The sequence below is a fragment of the Rattus norvegicus genome, chromosome 4, assembly GCF_036323735.1.
Source record: "Rattus norvegicus strain BN/NHsdMcwi chromosome 4, GRCr8, whole genome shotgun sequence".
In the NCBI taxonomy this organism is placed as follows: Eukaryota; Metazoa; Chordata; class Mammalia; order Rodentia; family Muridae; genus Rattus; species Rattus norvegicus.
Window position 1 is genome coordinate 85,007,435 of NC_086022.1, and position 22,625 is coordinate 85,030,059.

Below are 22,625 nucleotides of genomic sequence, written 5' to 3' on the forward strand. Positions count from 1 at the left end.
TCTCCAGCCAAGAACTTAAAGAAACAAAAACAAAAACAACCATTTCCTGCTTCAAACATTCACACTGCTGCCAGAGCAATTTTTTTTCTTTTTTTCAGAGCTGGGGACCGAACCCAGGGCCTTGCGCTTGCTAAGCAAGCGCTCTACCACTGAGCTAAATCCCCAACCCCCAGAGCAATTTTTTTTTTTTTGGTTCTTTTTTTCGGAGCTGGGGACCGAACCCAGGGCCTTGCGCTTCCTAGGCAAGCACTCTACCACTGAGCTAAATCCCCAACCCCCGAGAGCAATTTTTTAAGAGTGCATTCTACCAGCACTACCTAAAGACTATACATGGACTGACCCTGGACTCTGACCTCAGAGGAAGCAATGAATATCCTAGTAAGAGCACCAGTGGAAGGGGAAGCCCTGGGTCCTGCTAAGACTGAACCCCCAGTGAACTAGATTGTTGGGGGGAGGGCAGCAATGGGGATGGAGAGGGGAACACCCATAAAGAAGGGGAGGGGGAGGGATTAGGGGGATGTTTGCCCGGAAACAAGGAAAGGGAATAACACTCGAAATGTAAATAAGAAATACTCAAGTTAATAAAAAGAAGAAGAAGAAGAAGAAGAAGAAGAAGAAGAAGAAGAAGAAGAAGAAGAAGAAGAAGAAGAAGAAGAAGAAGAAACAAATAGTCGTAGTGATGGGGACAGGGAGTAGCAATTAAAAACAAAGGATATACACTCAAAGCATATGGTATGCGTTCATGAAGACCTTATAATAAAACTAAAAAAAAAAAAAAATAGAAAGGATTCTCTCACCACTTGCCCGCTCTGGAGATTGCTTTGAGAAAGTTTTATATTTCTGTTTTAAATTATGAATTTATTACACAGTAACATTGTATATTATGATTACTTTTGTGAAAAAATACATTTATTTACTTAATAAAAGATATTTTATTGATTTTTTAAGAGATAAGTATCATTTTATAGCCTACAACAAACAAATGTTTTAAAACTTTTAATACTTTATCATAATTTTTATGAAAAATTTGAATCTTGGATTCCAAGTTTGTGATATAAATATAGTTGATCTTTTCTGAAACTCCTCATTGCTTTATAAAAAGCAGTGCCATTCACATCATCCTACTTGTTTGCACAGGCACATCAGAATATCCATTTATTGTAAAGGAACTGGTTATGCTAGATTAAGGCCCATCTTAATGACTGATATTTCACTGAATTAACTCTTTGCAATTGTCTCCCAAATCAGTCACATTTTACGTTAGGAATTCACATGGTGATACTATATAATTCACCAATTTGGAGTAAACACAATCCATCCAATTCTGTACTATAAATAAATTCTGTGGGTATTAAAAAAAAAAGAATGCATTCAACAGTGTAATCTCTGCTTTAGACACTTTGAAGGCTGATGACAGCTTTTAAAACAAAGGCCTGGTAAATGAAGTCTAATCAGCCTGTGTCTCCCTGCCTCAGCCTCACCCCACCCTCCATCATCAGCAACACGCAGGCCCCTTTCCAGTTCTCCAACACCCTAGGCCTTTGCTCTGCTCCCACCTCCAACCCAACTCTCGCCCTGCTATCTGTGTAGCTGTAACTCTAACAGCTTCTGCTCGTTTGAACACCATTCCAGTTCAAGTAGCTATGTTACACCTCTCATAAAAACTCATCCTTTGCTTTTGAAGTGACAATCAGTCTGAAACACCTCTGTGATCATCTCAGTAGCAACGATCAATGGTCTCTTCTCCCGAAGGCCCCACAAGATAACAGTGAGGACTGTGTCTCTTTAGCACACCACTGCAAACCTGGATCCACAACCTAGCTTATTATGCACAGTGTATTCTCCATAACCAAGCACCATCTTGTCTTCTAACATTCTACAAACTGAAGTTTCTGTCTACGAGAATCTCCTTTGTGATGACCCTGCACCTGGGAGAGCCTTTTCCCTTAGTCCTTTTGCATATGGTGACCTGATTCAAAGCTGCTGACAATGTGGTGATTACAGAGGTGTTTCAGACTGTGCTTGTCACTTCAAAAGCAGAGAACCGGCTTTTACGGCTTTTACGAGAGGTGAGAGGTGCGACGACGGTGGTCATAGAGTTGGAAAGCTCTTTGAACTTGAGCAGAAGCCATTAGAGTTACAGCTCTACAGGAAGCAGGGACAGAGCAGGAGTAGAGGAAGGGGCAGAGCAAAAGCTCAGGGTGTTGGAGAACTGGAAAGAGGCCTGCTATAGAAAGGACCCCGCCAGTTAGTCACCATCCATGAGCACTAATACATTCGGCTTGGTCTAGAATAACAAAAATGAGTTGCTTGTAACTATCTATCTTCATCTGCTTTCAATAAAGAAAGGAGGGAGGGAGGGAGGGAGGGAGGGAGGGAGGGAGGGAGGGAGGGAGGGAGGAAGGCAAGCAACCAGCAAGTCCTTGAGGGCCGGTCCCATGCCACCCAACTACTGTGGTCCCTTCTCCAACTCGCTGAGTCCATTTTATACAGCAGTGGTTCTGCCCTGAGGGTCATGACCCCTTTGGGCATCAAATGATCCTTTCACAGGAGTCACCTGAGACTATGGGAAGACACAGATATTTCACATTATGATTCATAAAATAGCAAAATTACAGATATAGCAATGAAAATAATTTTGTGGTTGAGGGTCAGCGCAACACGAGGAACTGGATTTAAAGTCCTCAGCATTAGAAAGGTAGAGAGCCACTGCTCTAGGCTGACTCAAAGCCCAACTCTGCCAGCTACCAGCTGTGTGGCCGCAGGCAAGTTCCTCTACCTCCCTCAGCCTCTTCCATAAATATTTTGTCTCAGCTCACATACTTCTCCTTACAGGTGTCAAATTAGATGACCCAGAAGACATATTTTATAAATATTTTATAAGAAGATATCTTGGGGTTGACTTATAAAATAGAGCACCACCCCCCCCCCCCAGCAAGCCAGTCAAAATTGGCCAACTTCATTCACACCTGCGACAGCTATCAAGTCTCCGTATTGAGAAACTACCTTAGCAATTCTATGCACAGGCTACACCAAGCACAGGTCTTTCCTTTATAAGAGGTATTTGCAGAATACATAAAACCCAAGGGGTTTTTAGGAAGCACCTAGTGTTTCACCAAGGGCTTCTGCTTGCTCAGCAAGTCACCTGGGCTGTTTGGTCAAGTAAACATGAGGAGAACAAAGACCAGAGAAGCCCAGGGAGGTCGGAACCAATGACTCTGGCTTTTTCATTGGGTTTCTTGGATAAGCAGGAATGCTCACAGTGGTAGAATCAATCAGTCAATACTTCTCTTTCATCCCCTAACCCCTTTCCTTTGTGTGTGTGCGTGCGTGTGTGTGTGTGTGTGTGTGTGTGTGTGTGTGTGTGTGTCGCTAGAAGAGCTAGTAAACTACCTCACAACCGTCAGCTGAGGTAAGCGTCAACTTAATTTGCCTAAGTCCCATCTACTTGCCTCAGAGAGAACTCAGCAAGACTCCTGGACCAGCTGACAGTGGAAATGCCGCATCTCCTCACGTCTAGCCTTCACTCTAATGTGCTGACCACTAGCCTTATGCAGTCACTGGAGTATGTTCAGTTTGGCCACAGAACTGAATTGTCAGCTTTATTTTTAAAAAGAAAAAAAAGCTTAACAATTTACATTCCAGCTGCCGCATGAGCTGTCTAAGAACTCTACTGGGTGCAGTGGCCACGCCACCTCCCAGGTTTCTGCTAATTCCAAAGTACTTTGAAAACATACCCATTTAGCCCAGTGACTAAATATTTGATCAGCCACCAAAACTGAATTAGTTACCAGTTGTAGGGCGCCATAGCAGATACCCCTTTAGTCCTAGCACTCTGAAGCAAGGAGGAGGTCTGTGAGTTGATGGCCAGTGGAGTCTACATAACAAATTCTAAGTCAGCCAGGACCAGATAGTGAAACCCTGCCTCTAAATAAAACAAGCAAATAAACAAAAACAACAAACCGCCTAACATTAGCAAAGTCTAGCAGGATGCTTGTGGAAGCCGGCCTAGTTATAGGAACTCCGAAGAGGGTTCGATGTGAATATCATGGTGGTAAGGCAGAATCCACCAGGAAGACAGTATCATCATAACCTGGAATGTTGTTTTTACTTCCTCTCTTTGGAGATCTTTGATGTCTTCATTTTTTTTCCTTCCAACTTCCACCCATCTCCCCTGAGCAGGCATGGTTTCGTAACCCAGAGTGTGTGTGTGTGTGTGTGTGTGTGTGTGTGTGTGTGTGTGTGTGTGTGTGTGTGTTGGGGGAGAGGGTATAGTGCGGGGGGGGGGGGTTATGGTGAGGTGTGGGGGAAGGAAGCCTCGACACTGTATCGAGTGAGTAAAGCTGGGAGCAGGAGACATGGCCCTCCAGGGAGGAGCACATCAACTGGCTGTCCAGTGCCAAATGATCAGCCCTGAAAATAAACATACAAGTAACATTACATGGACTCAACAGGTCATATTTAGAAATATATGTACATGTAATACATATATACATGCAAGAACAATTAGTGAAAACAGAGGCCATGACTTTGAAGAGGAGCAGGGAGGACCACATGGGAAGGATCGGAGCGGGGAAAGGGAAGGGAGACATGTTCTAATTATAATCTCAAAAGAAAGAAACGTTGTGTGCATGTGTGAGGGGGGAGGGGTCACTCAGTGGTGGTAGAGACACTGCCACCAAGACAGCACTTTCCAAACCCATGGCTTCGGTCCTCTTGTGGGTGACAGTGGAATACATGCCTCTCACAGAGTAAGGGCCACTACCACCATAGGCAAAGTAGGGCTGTATACACCCGCACAGACCGGATTGACATCGCATTCCACACTCGCTGTGGGTCTCAAGGAAAAAAGTCTTAAGAGCGGGAGGCGGAGGGGTAGGCCTGTGCATACGGCTGCTTTGTGGGGCAAGCTCATTAGGATTCTTGCCAGGTTAGCAATTCAGTTCCAATTAATGAAACACTCTAATTTAACTCCCATCAATGGCGATGCTAAACAGGCATCTCCCAAGTCTACGCTGGGAACATTTTAGAGCGCGTTTGTGCTCTCTAGGTTCCCTAAGAAAAAATTCTTTAATTAATTATTTAATGGCTGGCCGTGCACTGAAGGAGAGGGGCCATTAAAAGACAGGAAGCTGAGATAAGTATCTCATTCAGGAACATGCAGATGCCTAGTGACAGGTAGAGAAAGGAAGTCTGATTATTTCTTAGCCCGCACAGTATGAAAAAATATCCGGGATGTCTTCTCTCACCCCCCACCAGTAAGCCAGCAGCTTTCTGTCTGCTTAGTGCTTTCTGAACAGTTGGAAGCCTCTGTCTGGGCCTCGAGTAGTGGCTAGCCAAGTGTGGCTAACGAGTGCTTGAAATGTGTTTAGTGAAACCAAGGGACTCCATTTTTAAATTAATTTAAGATTCAGCAGCCAATGGTGTGGTAATGAATACACTAGTCAGAAAAAAAAAAAAAACACAAATACACATATCCCTTTGCCCAGTGTTTCAGACTTCGGATTATTTTCATACTGCTGGTCATCCACACATGACAAAATACTTTGGGGAAGGACCCACACTTAAATTGCAAAATGTGTGACATTTTCTATACACACAGCCTGGGACGGTAATTTTATACATGTTTGATGTGCTGTCTTGATTGGCCCATCATGTTAAGCCAGACGTGAAATTCTCTATTCTTAGAGACATGAAAAGTTGCAAGCTTAAATGTAATGGTTGCTTTTCTCATTGTGTGACTTAAACTTGACAAGAGGCAACTTAAGGGGGAAAGGATTTATTTCGGGTCATAATCCATCATGAAGGGAAAGACGTGCTGACAGGAACATGAGGCAGCTGGTCACACAGCTGGTCACACTGGGTTCTCAGTCAGGAAACAGAGTAGACAGTAAGTACAGTTTGCTTCCGGGGACCTACTTCCTCCAACTATGCCCCGCCTTCAGGCCTGTCCTCTTTAGGGACCAAACATTCAAACACACTAGTAGCTGTGGAATAGTCCACATTCAAACCACAACAGCAGATGCGGTGTGTCCCATCTGTACTATGTGACTTCTGTTCCACACAGGAACTAGAACAGCCAGACACCTAGAAACAGAAAATAGAACAGGGATGGCAGGGTTTGAGCAAAGGAGGAAACAAGAGAGCTTGCATTGACAAGATGGAAGTCCTGGATACTGGTCATCCAGCAGAGTGGATGTACTTAACACTACCCCTCTATACAATAGGGAATGACCGCAATGGTCACTGCGTGTATGTTTTATCACAGTTACTAATTTAAAGCTAAATCTGTGCATATAGAACTCTTCCATTCCCAGTACCGCTCCAGATCTGCTGCCATGGCTAAGCAAAGAAGCCCTGGGCCCAGCCCCTAACCCCAGGGACCTCCTCAGGACTCATGACTTCCTCTAGGATAACTCTCCTGGTGCTCCTTCAGGACTGCTGCTTCCACCAGCACTCACCCTGTGCCTGGTGGCAAGAGGCTGCTCTGCAGGCATGGGGGCTGGAGTCTGTGCTCCTGTAACTAGGAAACCGTGGCAGAATGTCTAGACAAGGAGGGAGAAAGCTGCATGGGAGAAAAGGGCTTTGTTCTCAAGCTCCGGGAGGAGTTACTGAAAACATGAATGCCCTGAGCCTGGGCAGGGGTTCTTTGTGTGGTTGCCAAACTGCCTTGGCCCTTTCTCTCCACCAAGCTAGAGCGACCCTCATCAGCCACCTCAGCCAATAGCCAGAGAGCCTCGAGTTACTGGAGAGGAAGGAAATGACTGCGTGTGTGAACGATAGCTCGTTAGCTGTTGTGAATATAATCGTTCAAACTGTCCTTCCTTATACAAAGAATGAGAGCCAGTGACCAACAGGTCTTCCCTCCTCTCCACTCTCTGAGAAACTTGAACTTCAAAGCCCAGGAAACAGTACTTTCCAGGGAAACGAAGGAGTGATTTTTATTGATTGACAAATTCGCCTTTAAAATTATTGACATTCCTGCTGAATTGGAAATGGGACAAATGACACTCATTTATAAATTGAGTCTTCTGTCGTAGCTTTGCTACCAAAAAAAGAAGGGATGATGAAGAAGCCTGGGAAAAGAGTTCCCTAAAAATTGAAGTGTGAGCTATCTCAGACTCAGTGAGCTCAGCCTAAGATAGCGTTTACACATTCCTTTGGAGTTTGGGAGACTAGAGCATAAAACTCCAGTCAGGGGGGTACCTGATCCTAGTAGCCATGGCTTTGATTGAAGCCGTAGAAGGTGATAACTAAGTGTGTTAGCTCTCCAACTCTGCAACAATAGAGGGGCTACTCTTGCTCACCATCAACCAGCTCGGGAGGCTCTGGTTCATGGTCTGCAAACCCCACAGCTTCTGGGCCCACGATGAGGCTATGGCAGGCAGTGCTGCCTACTCCTGATTGAAACCCAAAGAAAGAGAGGAAGGGGTTGTTGCGTGAAGGACACATATCCCCAGTGACCCATGACTCCCCTCTAGGCCCACCCTTAAAAATGCCATCATCTCTCAGTAGCGCCACAGGCTGAGAACCAAGTCTTCATTTAATAGGGGGGTGGGTGAATATTCTGGACATGAACTACACAGTGTAACAGTAGCAGGCTATGAGCCAACTCACCTTAATCTCAGCCCGGCCCTCTAGGAGATAATTAGAGGTCGTGAACTCTTCCCAACTTAGTAAGAGCTAGAGGAGACTTGCCAGAGCTTAAACAGCGCCTCTGGGAACATCTGCCCCCAACAGTTAACTACTAGGTCTTTTGAGCCAGTCTTCAGCTATCATGCTTCCCAGAAGGATAATATAGGCCTGCAGACTCGTTGGTTTGGGCTGGATATTGATTGCCCTTTAGAATCTTGAATTTATAGCTAACATTTTAAGACAGACATTCAGATGTTTGGCCTCTTCTGACAACTCGAAGGTCTGGCAAGACCTATTCACTTTCTGTATGGCTCTAAGACTGGAACTGGGTGGGAGAGGCAGACTGCAAGCTCCTCCTCCATCCCTCCATCCCTCCATCCCCAGTCTGGGCCTGTCAGAAGATCAGGAGGATGAGATGTGTGCAACTGTATTCTTTTCCAAGGTCTGCCCAGCCCTGAATGCCTGTGTCCACCAGGACATGAGACAGACATGCTGTAGAAACACACAGATCCTGTTCCCTATCCTGGCTCCACCAACTAATTCTCAACAGTGTCATTTGGAAGCGGAAACAATCCCTATACATAGCATAGCACACAGGTTTGTGAGAGACGTCATAGAAAATAACTAGCACTGTGGTTGCATACAGGGGGCACTCAATAGACGCTTACTTCCTGTCTCCTACTCTTCCTTGCTGATGGTACTAATCCTACCAGTGGATGGTACCCTGATCTTCAGATAGACTCCTATTCCAAAGTGCATGCTATTTACTCATGGAACGCACACACACACACACACACACACACACACACACACACACGATACACACCTAGCAATTACAATGAACCACTTACTTGAATCCTAACTTAATTAAATCATAAGAAAGCCTTCTAAGGCAACTGGGCTAACATGGACAATGAGTAGATATTTACTATATCAGGGGATGGTTCTTAATGTCCTATATAGAATCATGATGCTGTGATGGCTTTCACTTAAAAACAAATGGCTTTTAGAAGCCTATGGCTTATGTAGGTGTAATAGCCAACACCAGTAGCCCCAGTTACTAGAAAGGTTGAGCTGAGCGAATCATTTAAAAGTTTGAGATCATGCTGGGCAATATGGCAAGACTCTGAGAAGGAAGAGAAAGAAGATAAAAAGAAAACCCTCACCTAAAAAACATGTGTCTTATAAAAATGCATACTATATAAAATACTACAAGGAAATAATTCAGGATGAAGAGGAAGGGCTCAGAGGAAAAAGGAGTGTTCAAGATAAAAGCTGAGCTACGTGATGGGCAGGAACTTGAGGTCTGTTCTACTGCACCCTTTCCTTTCTCAGATGGTTGAATTTTCCTATAATAAGCAACCGTTCAAAAGTAAGCCTGGCCGGTGGTGCGTGCCTGCAATCCCAGCACTCGGGAGGCTGAGACGGGAAGATCACAGGTTGGAGGTGGCAGTGATGAGACCCTGTCTCATAGGTTCAAAACATAAGAATATAAAAGCAAAGTGCATGGTTAGAATTCTTAAAAGATGAGAGGTTACACTGGGCTGATCTACTAGAAAGATGGTCTCCTAAAGTTACAATTCCACAGTGTCTCAGACAACTTCTTAAAGAAGGAATGTTGAGACAGGAAGGACTTTAGTTTGGCTTGAAATGCTCATACACTATAGGAAAAGTATCATGTATCATATATATTACATGCATATAGTTCATACATACAAACACACAACATGCAATTCACACACAATGATTCAAAAAGCATATGTTATTCGGGTCCTTATTTTTCCTCAAATACAGTCACTTGCATAAGAATCAAGTAACTTTTATGATGTGAAAATTGTCTACCAGCAAAAGTGAAGAAATACATGTGGGGAAAAGTTACTAAAATGAAGAGTTCACACCACTGTGAATATGGCATTTAAATCATTGTTATCTAAGAAGATGCTGAAGTGTAAAGGAATTGGGCAGGGTGGTGTGAGGTGGTCCACAGTCCACGGGGCTACAGGCAACACTCTATATTTCCTCAAGCATTTTTCCCACATGACTACGAAAAATATGCAACAACAAAAGTTTTAAATGGAACAGTTGCAACTAAATAATTTGTCATCAAATGCAGCTAATATGTGGCCCTGTGATGGGGCAGGGACTCTGATGGCAACTGGTGAGCTTCCAGCACTCACACAGGGGCTCACAAATGTGTGTAATTCCAGCTCCATGGAATCTGATGCCTTCTCCGGTCTCTGATGGTACTGCATGCACTCTGTGCACAGACATACACGTAGACAAAACATACACAAAAGTCATACACATAACCAAATAAATGCATATGCACAAAACAAAAATAGATGATGACTTTTTAAAAGGCTTCTGAAATGAAGGGAAGAAGAGAAATAAACTCAATACAACCTTTTTTAAAATTTAATCCAGGAAGGAGTGGACAAACAATCTAATAGGACCCAGGCCAGGGAGATAAGATGAATGTAGTCAAATCAAGGTCATTATAAGGAAGGTGTTCCTATACATGGCAGATTGGAAAGTAATTTTCCATCTTTCAAAGGGGATGAGGAGGGAGAGAAGGAGGGAGGGAAAGAATACAAGATGTCAATGACACCGGTGAGGGATACAGTGTCAGGATAATTACTGTTATAGCTACATTAAGGCTGTTTCAGAAAGCCAGACAGACCCACAGTCTGGAATCTGTGCGTGCATATATTACGTTCTTCACATGTAATATGGGTATGACGGCAACCTTGTATAGCTATATGTGGATCGTTTGGAATAAAAGTTCATCAAGAAGGGGTTGGGGATTTAGCTCAGTGGTAGAGCACTTGTCTAGCAAGTGCAAGGCCCTGGGTTTGGAACTCACCTCCGAAAAAAAAGAAGAAGAAGAAGAAGAAGAAGAAGAAGAAGAAGAAGAAGAAGAAGAAGAAGAAGAAGAAGAAGAAGAAGAAGAAGAAGAAGAAGAAGAAGAAAAAGAAGAAGAAGTAGAAGAAAAGGAGGAGGAAGAGAAGGAGGAGGAAGAGGAAGAGGAAGAAGAAGAAGAAGAAGAAGAAGAAGAAGAAGAAGAAGAAGAAGAAGAAGAAGAAGAAGAAGAAGAAGAAGAAGAAGAAGAAAAAGAAAAAGAAAAAGAAAAAGAAAAAGAAAAAGAAAAAATAAATCAATCAAGAAAAGGATCGCCTTAAGAACAGAGTCCAGTGTGTTTGAGAGAGCAGAGGCCTGTGGTCACCGCCAAGAGCATGCTCCACAGGACACACTCTGAGCAACGATGAGAGCCACCTCCAGGGCCCTTTCATCCCCTTCTGGTCCCATTTCCAACACTGCTGTCACTGTGTCCACTAATTTGGCAGGTTGCTTTGAATCATGACCTTCCTATCCTACCATCTGTCTTCCTCTCCATCTAAACAATGCGCTGTCTATTCTAATCTTTGCCATTACCATGATTTGAGACGTACCTGTAACTCTGTAAACTGGGATTATTCTTTAAAAGAATCCTCCCTGTCGTTATTAAAGTGGAAGCTTATAATTTACCTTTCGCTGTAAAGCAAATGGCTTAAATGTCCACTTTCTACAGAAGAAATAAAATTATAATTATTGTACAAACACAAATCTTGCTGGTGTGAAATGAGATTATTTTACAATGAGCAAAATGAAATTTAAAACATCTTGCAATCATCCATTAGTGCTGGAGCTTTTCATTGGGTTTTATCATTAGCAATTTTTTTCCAATTAATAGCAGGTATATCGACAGACAGACAGACAGACAGACAGACAGACAGACAGAGGGACCTGGAAGGATTAGCTCAGAGTGTAACAGAAATAGACACCTTACATTTCACTTTATTTATCTGGTTATGCAGTCTGAACTTTTTTTATAGTGAGGTCATTTTCCTTTATCGGCACTTTGATTCCTTAAAATCTGATTACGAAGCTGAGGTCTTCTCAAGGTCTTTGTCTTCCCGAGAAGGGGTGTGCTGTGTGTGACCAGAGAGGAAGGGAGTAACCTGATTTCAACAATGACCAAATCCCTGAGGAGCTTTCACAGTGTCTCCATCACCATAGGGAGGATAGGTACAGGGAGATTCAGGTCAAGCACACAATCAGTAAGACCGGAGGAGTCACCTCAACCTCCTTCTCCCAGGTTTTCCCAGGGCCTCGGCTATCATCTTGTCATCCTGACCAGAAGACCTAACTATCTAACGGCCTGAGTGATGTTGTGGAGTGATGCAGGGGAACAGAGGCAGGCAGATAAATTAACACACACCTGTGCCTTTTTACCTTCTTGGACCTCAGGAATCTCACCTGCTACACAAGAAATGGGAGCATGTTGGTGATGGCACCAACAGGAACTGCAAAAGCATGCCTAAGAGCCTCCGAGAGCAAAGCTTCATACAAGGCTCAGATGGAGAACAGATCTGGGGGTGTGGTGTACAGAATGATAAAGGGATGTGCCTCGGACTGGGGAGAGGCTGAAGTGCTAGGCTGTGACTGGTGAGAGGTGAATAAAATTGTAAGATTTAATGTGGACAGTAGAGAAATTCTCAAGGGCAGGGTATGTTCCGAAACTCCCAGTGTTACTCAGAGCTATTAATCCTCCCTAAATGAATCTGTGGATTCAATATGGCAGCAATCAACATATGGATGGGGCTTTTGGAGAATGTGTGTTCAAATGATCTTGAGGGCTTTGAGGGCTTGGGAGCTCAGTGGTGGAGTCCGTGCTCAGAGCTCTGTTTCAGTTCCCGGCACATCTCCAAAATGTACAAAAGAAAGGGGGCTGACAGAGAAGGCTCAGAAGTGAAAACTAATGATGTGGGTCTAGTCCTAAGTGATATTAAACTATATTACAAAATTATAACTGGTATTAAGATGGTTTGACATTACACAAAAAAGAACAGAATGGAGGGTCCTGAAATGAGGCCATACATGGTGAGGAAGTCTGTTTGAAACTGAGGAAAAGGATGTTTTAGATGATCTGATATCAGTGACTGTGGGCTACGAAGACAACGAAAAGTATGCCCAGGCCCCCAACTTGCTTCTATCTAAAATAAGCTACTAAAATTCAGGCTGTTAGCTGTTTTATAACATCATAAAATTACAAAACATCTGGACGCATCTTAAAAGTAATATAGAGGACAAAAAGCCTACTAAGTGTTTTAGTTTCATCTCAATTACTGTGACAAAAATACGCTGACAAAAACAACTTTAAGGAGAAAGGGTTTATATTCTACCAACGATTCTAGGTTACAGTTAATCACATTGGGAAAGGGAAGGTAGAAACTTGAAACAGGTAGTTACACATAGACTGCATGTATGCCTAGTGCTCAACTTAATATTTTCATTCTTACATACTTCAGAACCCCAACCTAGGGAATGGTGCCACCCACAATGGACTGTATCTTCCAACATCAATCAAAGTATCAAGACAGTCTTCCACAGAATTGTACACAGGAAAACCTAATCCAAACAATCTTTCATTGAGACTTTCTTCCCAGTTGATTCTAAGTTATGTCAAGTTGATTATTAAATCTAACCATCACACGACATCAGCAAAAATAAATAAGTAAAATCAATAGGAAATGGGAAAATATTACTGACTTATTTATAACAAAACTCAAAATTTAAAACATATAATATTGGGACACACATTTGTAATGTTCATCAAAAAAGTTAACTTTCCTAATGTATAAAGAATTTTTATCAATCAATAAGAAAAATCCACTTCTAAAAAGCAATATTCAAACTCTAGAAATACTAGAGCAGCAAATGTAAAAAGTCAAAATATGTACTCAAAACATGCAATTGTACCCACAACTGAAGAACTGTAACTAAAAGTATCATTTTCTCATAAAAGGTTACAAAGTTTTTAAAATTTGAAAATATTCAGTCTTGACAGGGAATGAGGAAAGTAACTGAATAGTTTTGTCAAGTGTAATTTACTTCATTGTAATTTAAAGCTATAAATCCCACCTTGGATACCCCCGTCAATCTATACTCCAATGTAAATGACTGTATTCTCTTGAATATACTTTCATCAGGTCCCACTACTCTCCAGTTCACTAGACTAAAGGAAAAAGTAGGCCGTGTGTTCAGTGTTGTGCTTGTGGCCTTAAATCTCTAAGCTTGTTTATTGTACCATCATCCTCTGGTAAAACATGAGAGACAAGAACAGCAAAGAACCAAGAAGACACCAGGTACAGGGAAGTGGCAAAATGGCAGATTGCAACCAACAGTCCTCTGAGATCATGCCCACAAAATAGTCCGCTCTCATCCAGTGTCATCAACCACTCACTCCAGTTTAGTTCCCATCCTCCCCCTCCCCCTCCTCCCCCTCCCCCCTCCCTCCCCCTCCCTTCTTCCTTCCCCTCCTCCTCCTGTCTCTTTATACCCAGTGTCACTAGCAGTATCAAGAACCTCTTGCCAATCACAGCAAGCTCCAGGACAGCCATAGCTGTATAGACCAGGCTGGCCTCAGACTCATGGAAATCCAAGGCTTTAGCCTCCTGAATGCTGAGATTAAAACCAGACCTGGACTAGGGTTGCTCATTTTTAAAACTTATTTTCGGTTTCTTCAACATGTCCTCACATTCATGTTCTAATGTAAATAGCAGTTTTAGATGGCACATGTCACGGCTGTATCTGCCTTCGCTATGGCATCCCTCTCTATACCTGGCTCCTGTCTACCCCATTCCCCATCTCCTGCTACCCTCTTCTCTGTGGCAATTGGCTGGAAAAGCAGAACGGCAGATTTTCCATCCCCTCATCACCCTACAGAACACTAACCCATACAGAGGTCCCGGCTCTGCTCTCCCGGACCTGGGGTCACCGATTCACAACTAAAATTCAAGTTGTGTGAAAACTCAGCTTCTGACCAGCTCTGGAGTTACTTCAACCCAGGCTTGTCGATTATTTTTATGTAAAAGTAGATGCCGTGCCCACTTCTGTTTCTTGGCAAGATAAATTCAGCTAAGAGTTGTCCACCAATACAAGACAAGCTACCAGATTTTCAAAGATGTGGTTATAATTAAAGTTGTGGTCCTTACATAGAGATGCGGTTTCAGCACCAGAAAAAGTGAGCTGAGCCTAAGGTGGACACCTTCATGCAGTCAGTTAAATGGGCCTGTGGGGAGGGGGAGGTGTAGTCCCTTAAACACCTGAGTTTTTAAATCCACCTGAGTTTGCTTCCCTTTGCTCAGATATTCAGGGCCAACCTGCTCTCCCCTTCAGACATGGAAAGGTGGCGTATGGAGATCTGAACAGGAAACTCTTTGTCAGCCTCAGCCATAGGCGTGACCTTAGTTGTCCATCTTCCCTGCAGTTTAACCTCGCTGCTGTCTGTGGCAAGCTTGCTCAGTTACTTGCAGCTCTGCTAGCCTAGCCCTCAGAGAAAGCTTCCTCTCTTTCCATTATCCCCAGGGCACCTGCCTCCTCACTCGCGTCCTCCTTCCTAAAAGACAAGATGGCTGGCAGCCCTGCAGTGAAAAGCGAAAGAAAAGCTGCCTTATGAGAAAAAAAAAAATCCTGAAATGAGTCACCTTTCAAGAATTTGCAATCCTAGTGCCTGGGTGCTGCGGTGCTAAGTCAGCTCTTCCAAAGCCATTGCCTGTATGGATTTGTTGTGTGCACTGTTCCCGGCGGGTGTTTACACTGTACACCCATCCTTTATAAAGCCACTTGTAGATATAAAGTATGTGAGCTGTGCACAGTTGACTTTAAATGGGTCTAATGAAAATCACCAAATTAGACTTAGGCTTTATACCAGCTTTCGACAAGTTAGGGAAAACAGCTGTAGCTCCCCAAACTTCCCTCTTGCTCCCCCAGCTCTGCAGCTTCGCTCAGATTTAACCAGCTCCTCGTACACTCCCGACCTATACACAGAAGAGCCTTACCTCCTGCTGTTTCTCTCCGCAGCTCAAGTCTGGGGGCAGCTGTGCTTGGCTGTGGTCTGCTAGGGTTCCGCCTGGCCTGATTTTTCATGCTGCCATTTTGAATTAGCATAGGTTTCCTTAGCAAGTGATGAGGATTTAGGCAGGCGTGAAGCACAGTAAACACACACACACACACACACACACACACACACACACACACCAGGAAGAAGCACTTAACAACCTACAATTACACAGAAATACACTTCGATTTAACAGAACCCTACCAGGTCAGCTTGGGAGACAGAAAATAAGTTGCCTTAAATGTAAATAGGTGTAATTACGTTTTTATTCCTAAATTCTAACCGATTTTCTAAAATTCAAGCGTCCCTTTCGTCCTGCAGACCTCACTGTGGTTGCTAAATAATTATGCCCGGACAGAAAAAATAAAAACAAAACAAAAAAAAAAAAACCAAACAAACAAATGAGGAAATAGAGGTAAACTGAGGTGCACCGATAGCAAGGGTCCAGACACCTGCCATGACCCCACCCTCATTCCAATGTGCAGGGGTGAGGCCTGGAGCGAAGCAATGCCTGGTCCCAGCTCACTGGCCCTTAGAGATGACCACAGATCCAGGGACTCCGCCCGGCGGCCAAGGGCAGCGGCCTGGTCAGGCGCTGCGGGCGCAGTACTCGGGAAGAAGCCAGGCTCTCTCAGAGAGAGGTAAGGCGAGCCCGGAACCACCAGAGCCGCCGGGTGAAGCTCAGGGGCCCAGGAAAGCTCAGAGACACTTCCCGGGGCGTTGCAAGTTGGCGCCCAAGAAAAGCAGCACCGGGTTGTAAGACTGAAAGGGAGGTGCGGGAAGGGTGCGGGGTGGAGAGCAGGAGCAGGTTCTGGCCCTGATCTTGAATCGGGCGCGACCGAGGCCACCTAACCTCTGATCTCCCCTTCCCCGGTCCACACTCGGGAAGGGAGGCAACGAGGCATTAGAGTTGCAATGGGAAATGTGGTGACTGCCCAACGGAAGAGCAGCTGCCTGAGCCCGGGCGCTCCCCGCGTAGCCTGAGGCCTCACCTGCCAAGCAGCCGGCTCCAGCCGGGTCCAGCGGTGCTGATGCTGCGATTGCGGAGTTGGGGGCGCTGCGGCAGCTAGGTTACAGCCTCCGCATCAGTAGCGCAGAAGACCGCTGGCGCTCCAGCTCCCCAGACTCCAGGCTCTCCAGCCCCCTGCTAACAGCTGGTTTGGTCACGCGACCGCAGACCCACCCTCCTCCTCCCTGTGCTCTGGGCCCCAGGACTCCGCTGTGTTTGACAGCTGAGGCCTCAGAGCCCGCCCCGCCTGGGAGGGGAGGGCACCGGGAGCCCCCAAGAACAGCAGAGGGGGCGGGACTCAACAGAAAGTGGTTCCCTTCTTCCTAGATTTTTATTTCTTGGTTGCAACTCTCTCAAAGGGAAGAACCAGAGCTTTTAGGAACCAGTCCCAGCTTTCTCCTGGCAACATTTTACTCACCCCGGTTGCTAGTCTGAGCCTTGGCGCCTAGGCAAGAATTCCCTGCAGAGATGCGCATTCTTCATTTGGTTGACTCATGTGTTAAAGTCGTTCCCTGATGTTAACTGATTGGGATCGTGTTCATAAACCAGACAATGCAGCATACTCACTCTTTGTGGACCAAGATCACACAGCAAGTAACAAAGGCACACTAGGGTTAATAAACTTTTGACTGGGAGACACCCACCTCAAGGTTATTGACACAGTGCTTCAGGGGCTGAGACCCGATCCACCTTGTATAGATTGATAAGAAAAGGCCATGTGAAACTCTAAGACAGAGGCTACCGGGAAGGCTGGCAGATGAACACAAATCAAAGTTTTATAGCCTCTATGGGGAGAGGTTGGCAATATCTCTCAGGATAAGAACATATGTAGATTTTCACCTGATTCCACTTTTGGAATTTTTTACAGAGGGAAGGATACGGGTGTGAAATGAGCAGGCTTCCGTGGAGGCTGTAGTATTTGTGCCAGCAACAGCTAGAACTAAACCTCGGTGTGCTGGTAGACTCCTGTAATCCCACCATCGGGGAGGCTGAGGTAGCAGGGCCAGTTGTTGGTTAGCCAAGGCTACATAGTAACATCTTGTCTCAAAAACTAAACTAAAAGATTGAATAAAATTCAGCCTATAAATATCATGGAATGCCTTCCAGCATATTTTAAAGATGAGATCATTGTGTACTGATACAAGACTTCCCACTTACACCAAGTAAAAGGCTAAAGTGGGGATAAATTAGGTGCAGAACTTTGTGTGTGTGTGTGTGTGTGTGTGTGTGTGTGTGTGTGTGTGTGTGTGTGTGTGTAGAAAAAAATATGTACTTCTCTTTGCAAATGCTTAGACTACTTTTGGAAAGATCCATAAGAAATAGTACGGGAGATTCCGCAAGGGAGGAGAGCTGGGTGACTGGTTGCAAGGGAAGGAGCCTTTTTTATCCTGTCTCTTAAATCTGTGTGCACTTGTAGTTTGTCAGGTGAGTGAACAGACAGTGGGAGAAGGATGAGGGAATGTGTCAGGAGCCATCAACAGATTCTACAGAAGAGACCATTGGTTCTCAGACTTCGACCAAAAAGGTGTTCTGTTTATTTGTTTATTTACTGCAAACAGTGGACTTTGTAGCCTAATGCATGTGGCTAATGACTTTAGAAACTCCTAAGGAGCTTAACCTGGGGCCCCGCCCATCATGTCTGAAGTCCCCAGAGCTGGGGCCAGGGAACTTGCATTCTGTCAGATTTTCAGGTTTCCCTTGTGCAGTGAATTTTGACAGCTGCTGTTTTAAAGTCTTTGTTTTCCCCTCCGGGGCAGGTCTGAATAGAGAAGCTTATTCCGTGTGTTGTAGCATTACTAAGCATCAATAAGACATTTTTGTTCTTGGCTTTATACAGGACAGACTGTGCTACCATTCGAGGCACACAGATAGAAATAAGGGAACAGCACAGTTCAACAGATACATTTTTCTACAACTATCAGTTAGGACTTTAATCATTGGCCTCTATCAGCCGTGTGGAGTCTAGCCGTGTGTAAATTACAAGGCTTCTGTGAGCTAGCCTACAAGGAAAACATTCTCTTAAATGACATACAATTGTTGCATGGTCAATTATAGTCTATCCGGCATGCTCAGAGCTAGGAAATAACAGGGAGCTGCTTTGTTCCACAGAGGTAGGCACAGATTTGTTTTCTTTTCCAGAACCAAAAAGGAGAAGCAGGGGTACACTGGTGACTCTAGCCTTCGTATATTGTCACAAGTGATGCTCATACCCCCCCCCAGAGAAAATGCTATAGGTGTACTTCTGTTTTTATTGATAAACACTAGGATGAAAATAAAATTACTTGGGAACCTGTAAAATATACAGCCCTAACAACATCATAACTGTTCCTGCGTATCACTTATCTTCCCCATTATAAAAATCTGGTAAAAATCTGAAGGTAACAAATAAATGAAATAATATTTTCATAAATTAGGAAACCTAACTTGATGGAATTTTTTTCCAAAATAATCTATATAGTAAACTTAATACCAGTATAGATTTTAAAAATAGAAACTGGCAAGCAGATTCTAAAATTTATTGGGACGAACATCCAAAGCAGTTTAGAAAGAAACAAATGTTGGAAGGCTTAAGCCCCCTTATTTTAAGACTCACTATAAAGCTACACCAACCAAGAGAATGTAGTGTCAACATAAGATAGAAGGAATGATTAGCCCAAACAGACTTGCACGGCATACACAATTGATTTTTTTTATTTTTAACAACAGCAAAGTAACTCAGTGGGAAGAATCAAAATGGCACTGAGCAACTGCATGCTCATATATTGGAAAAAAGTAAAAAAAAAAACTAAATAAAAATTAAAATTATAAAGGGGGGCTGGAGAGATGGCTTGGTGGTTAAGAGCACTGACTGCTCTTCCAGAGGTCCTGAGTTCAATTCCCAGCAACCACATGGTGGCTCACAACCCTCTGTAACAGGATCTGATGGCCTCTTCTGGTGTGTCTGAGGACAGTGGCAGTGTACTTGCATACATAAAATAAATATATAATTATAAGGAAAAAGAAAGAAAGAAAAACATGACTTTTCCCCCCATTCGAAGAAATAAAAAGGGAATGGTTCTGGGCCCTGAGTATAAATCTAATGCTCTGAATCTCTTCATTCCAAGACAGGAGAACATTTTTACCATCTTCCTGCAGTGGGACTTAGACAAAGGAATAACGAACTGCAGAGCTGAGTGAAGCCCTGCACCTCCAGCTGAAGTTCAAGCCCAAGTGAGTCTAACATCTCAATTACAAGACACGGAGAAAGCATGCCAGCCAGCCAAAACCGCCTGAAACCGAGGGAAGTCATGAGGTTAGCACATACAGTACCTTTAAACCACCATTAGAACACTATGAATATATTTAGGAGTTTAAAAGAAAACACACAATATTAGAGAAATGTGTGCTATTAAAAATACCAAACAGAATATTCTGCCCTTGTTGATTTGAATCCCCAGATGGGAAGCCTGCAGATGGAGACTGTCTGGTTGCATATATTTAGTGTGAGTTTGTGTGTGTGTGTGTGTGTGTGTGTGTGTGTGTGTGTGTGTGTGTGTGTGTGTGTTATTTGGGGAGCATAAGAGTTATAAACAGACAAGCATATTGATCCGGTGTATTTCGAAATATTAACAAGTTTAAGGGATGCTCACAAATAAAGAGTAACCAGACTATTTAAAAATTATCCCTCACAACTTGGCCTTTTCCTATCTAAAATATGCTATGCTATGACTTGAAGGGCTCTGAAATACAGGCAAATTAGGAACACGTTTAGCACAATGTGCGTAGGGGTCTTTTCTGCTCAGTGCTTCTTTCTGTATAAATAGCTGTGGGGGAAAAAATAGACCTGTCACTTTGCAAATCTCACGGGGATGAGCTGGACGACTTAATGTGAAGGCAGCACTTATGTACAGGCAAGAAAGCCTCGCAATTTCCCTGAGAGGATGTTTGGAGGACTCACAGGGAAGCACTGACAATGGAACCAGGGAAAGATGAGAAAGAACGGCACTAGTGAAGATTCATCAGTCACCCATCTTCATCCTAGTCCCATGCTTAGGTTACCATAGTAACAGACCTTTAGGATGCCCTTAAGGCAATTTACAGAATTACTGTGCACACTGAATACAGGCAACATGAAGCATTTGCTGTTGAATATGTTTAGTTACATTTACGACAAATAATTCATCAAGCCTCTTAGACATAAATTGTATTTTGGGCAAAGGAATATATTTTAACCAATAGTTCATAATTATTTTTAAGTAAAGTATAGCTTATAACTACTCCTAGGTTTAAAAAAAAAGTGTGTTATCTGCTTTGCCTTTGGGAATTGCATCAGTTTCTTTTTGTCATTGTGATAAAATGCCTTGACCGAAGGCAACTTAAGGAAGAAAGCGTTTATTTGACCTCAAGGTTTCAGAGGGAGAGTTTATATTGGCAGGGGAGGTGTGGCAGCAGTGGTTAGAACAGGAAGCGGAGAGATCACATCTTCATCCATGCACAGGAAGCAGAAAGAGCAAACAAGAAGTGGAGTGACGCCATAAACTCTCAGAGCCCGCCCTGCAAGGAGTCGAAGTCCTGAGTGGCTGATGTCACTCAATCCTGAGTGCACTCACGACACAGGCTCAGACATGGCGGTACTAAGGCCTCAGACCTATGGGAATTGGCAAAGCCTCTCACCATATGGGCCAGGCTTGTCCCTCCAGTCCAAGCACCTGTGTCTACGGAGGACTGAACACTGCGTAAACAAAAACTAGCAACTGTGGCTTCTTCCTCATGGATGTTCACTGCCTGAGGTTGCTCACCTACAGAGGACTTCCTGCCAAGACTAGCTAACCCCTCTCCTGTGTGGAACCTAATAAATGGATCTTGGTTGTGGAAGTAGTAGGTATGGCTCTTGGAGCTCACAGACCACTTGACTCCAGCTTCTCATGTCTGTCTTACATTTCTTCATTCCCTCACAGCTCCAGTCAGGTTTCCAAGATCCAAGCCACATTGTATGCTGGCACATCCCCATGGTGTACTGCCTTCAGCAACGTTCTATCTTATTAAAGGTTCCACAGACTCCGAAACAGCGCCACCAACTGTGGACCAAGTGTTCAAATACGTGAGCCTAAACCACCGTAGGAGTCATTCATGAGTTTAACTGTGCAGATATTTCAAAGGGATGCTGCTCAGACCTGATTCTCTAATGATCAAAGCCCAGTCAAACATCAAATCAGATTTGGAATTTCAGTCTTCCTTGCTGGCATAAAATGTATGTATACATGTGTGTGCATATAGGCGCTCTCTCTATAAAGAGCCTATATAGGCGCTCTACCACTTAGCTATATCACAGCCCTGATTTTTTTATATTTCTTTGTGTGGAGATTGTCCACCTTGTACCATGTTCAGCTTAAATATAAAATTTGTTTTTAATATCTAGTAATACTAGAAACTAAATTTTTAAGAATTTTATGTATTTTTTGTATATACTTGTACCATGGGAGTGTCTGATGCTCCTGGAGGCCAGAAGAGGGTGTCTGAGTCCCTGGAACTGGAGAGTTGGCAGGGGATTAGAATGAGCCAGGTGAGCACTCAGAATCAAACACGGATCCTGTGGAAGAGCAGCCAGCACTTACCTGCTGAGCCAGTGCTCCAACCCCTGAAAATATTTTTTGATACTTGAAGTTTACCAAGTGTTTTCCAATGTGAAGATCTTCTACCTGAAGTTTTAGCACTGCTCACCTACAAAGTCACTTTGCAAGGAAATTTCTATTAGGTATTTTCCATTTCTTCAGACAGCCAAACGGTTGGTCTAAACTGCCGTAGGAATTTTGGCTTAACTAAAGGAACATCTATGTCTTGCTATGAGCGGTTAGGCAGTCACTCTCTTACTAAGAGAATTATGAAATTCCTCTAACATTAGAAAAACAATTCTCCTTGGGTCCTCTTCAATTTTTCAAAAACCAAAACACCCTAAAGAAAAAGAAAGGTATCATTTAATATTGGAAGAGTTGCCTGGCTCTCTTAGAACTGGGAGTAATACAGAATCATGGAAATATTTTAGTTTTAGATTCCTTGTTACTC

At 43.7% G+C, this 22,625-nt stretch overlaps 1 protein-coding gene and 1 long non-coding RNA gene across 6 annotated transcripts in view; one reads left to right on the forward strand and one right to left on the reverse strand.

The window, feature by feature from the left end:
* Positions 1–17,143, reverse strand: part of Scrn1 (secernin 1) — a 62,128-nt gene extending 44,985 nt beyond the window's left edge. The window contains exon 1 of one of the 4 annotated variants that reach the window (XM_039108254.2): positions 17,002–17,143. The gene's annotated coding sequence lies outside the window, so the exon portion shown is untranslated. Of the gene's footprint in view, positions 1–15,515; positions 16,013–16,566; positions 16,870–17,001 lie in introns of those variants that run through there. The other 3 variants (XM_006236512.5, NM_001025063.1, XM_063286615.1) reach the window with 3 other exon arrangements.
* The window catches only part of LOC102553885 (uncharacterized), a 21,621-nt gene continuing 15,073 nt past the window's right edge, over positions 16,078–22,625 (forward strand). The window contains exons 1-3 of one of the 2 annotated variants that reach the window (XR_001837594.3): positions 16,078–16,215; positions 19,688–19,875; positions 21,061–21,480. This is a non-coding gene — a long non-coding RNA (uncharacterized LOC102553885). Of the gene's footprint in view, positions 16,216–19,687; positions 19,876–21,060; positions 21,481–22,625 lie in introns of those variants that run through there. The other variant, XR_001837593.3, reaches the window with a different exon arrangement.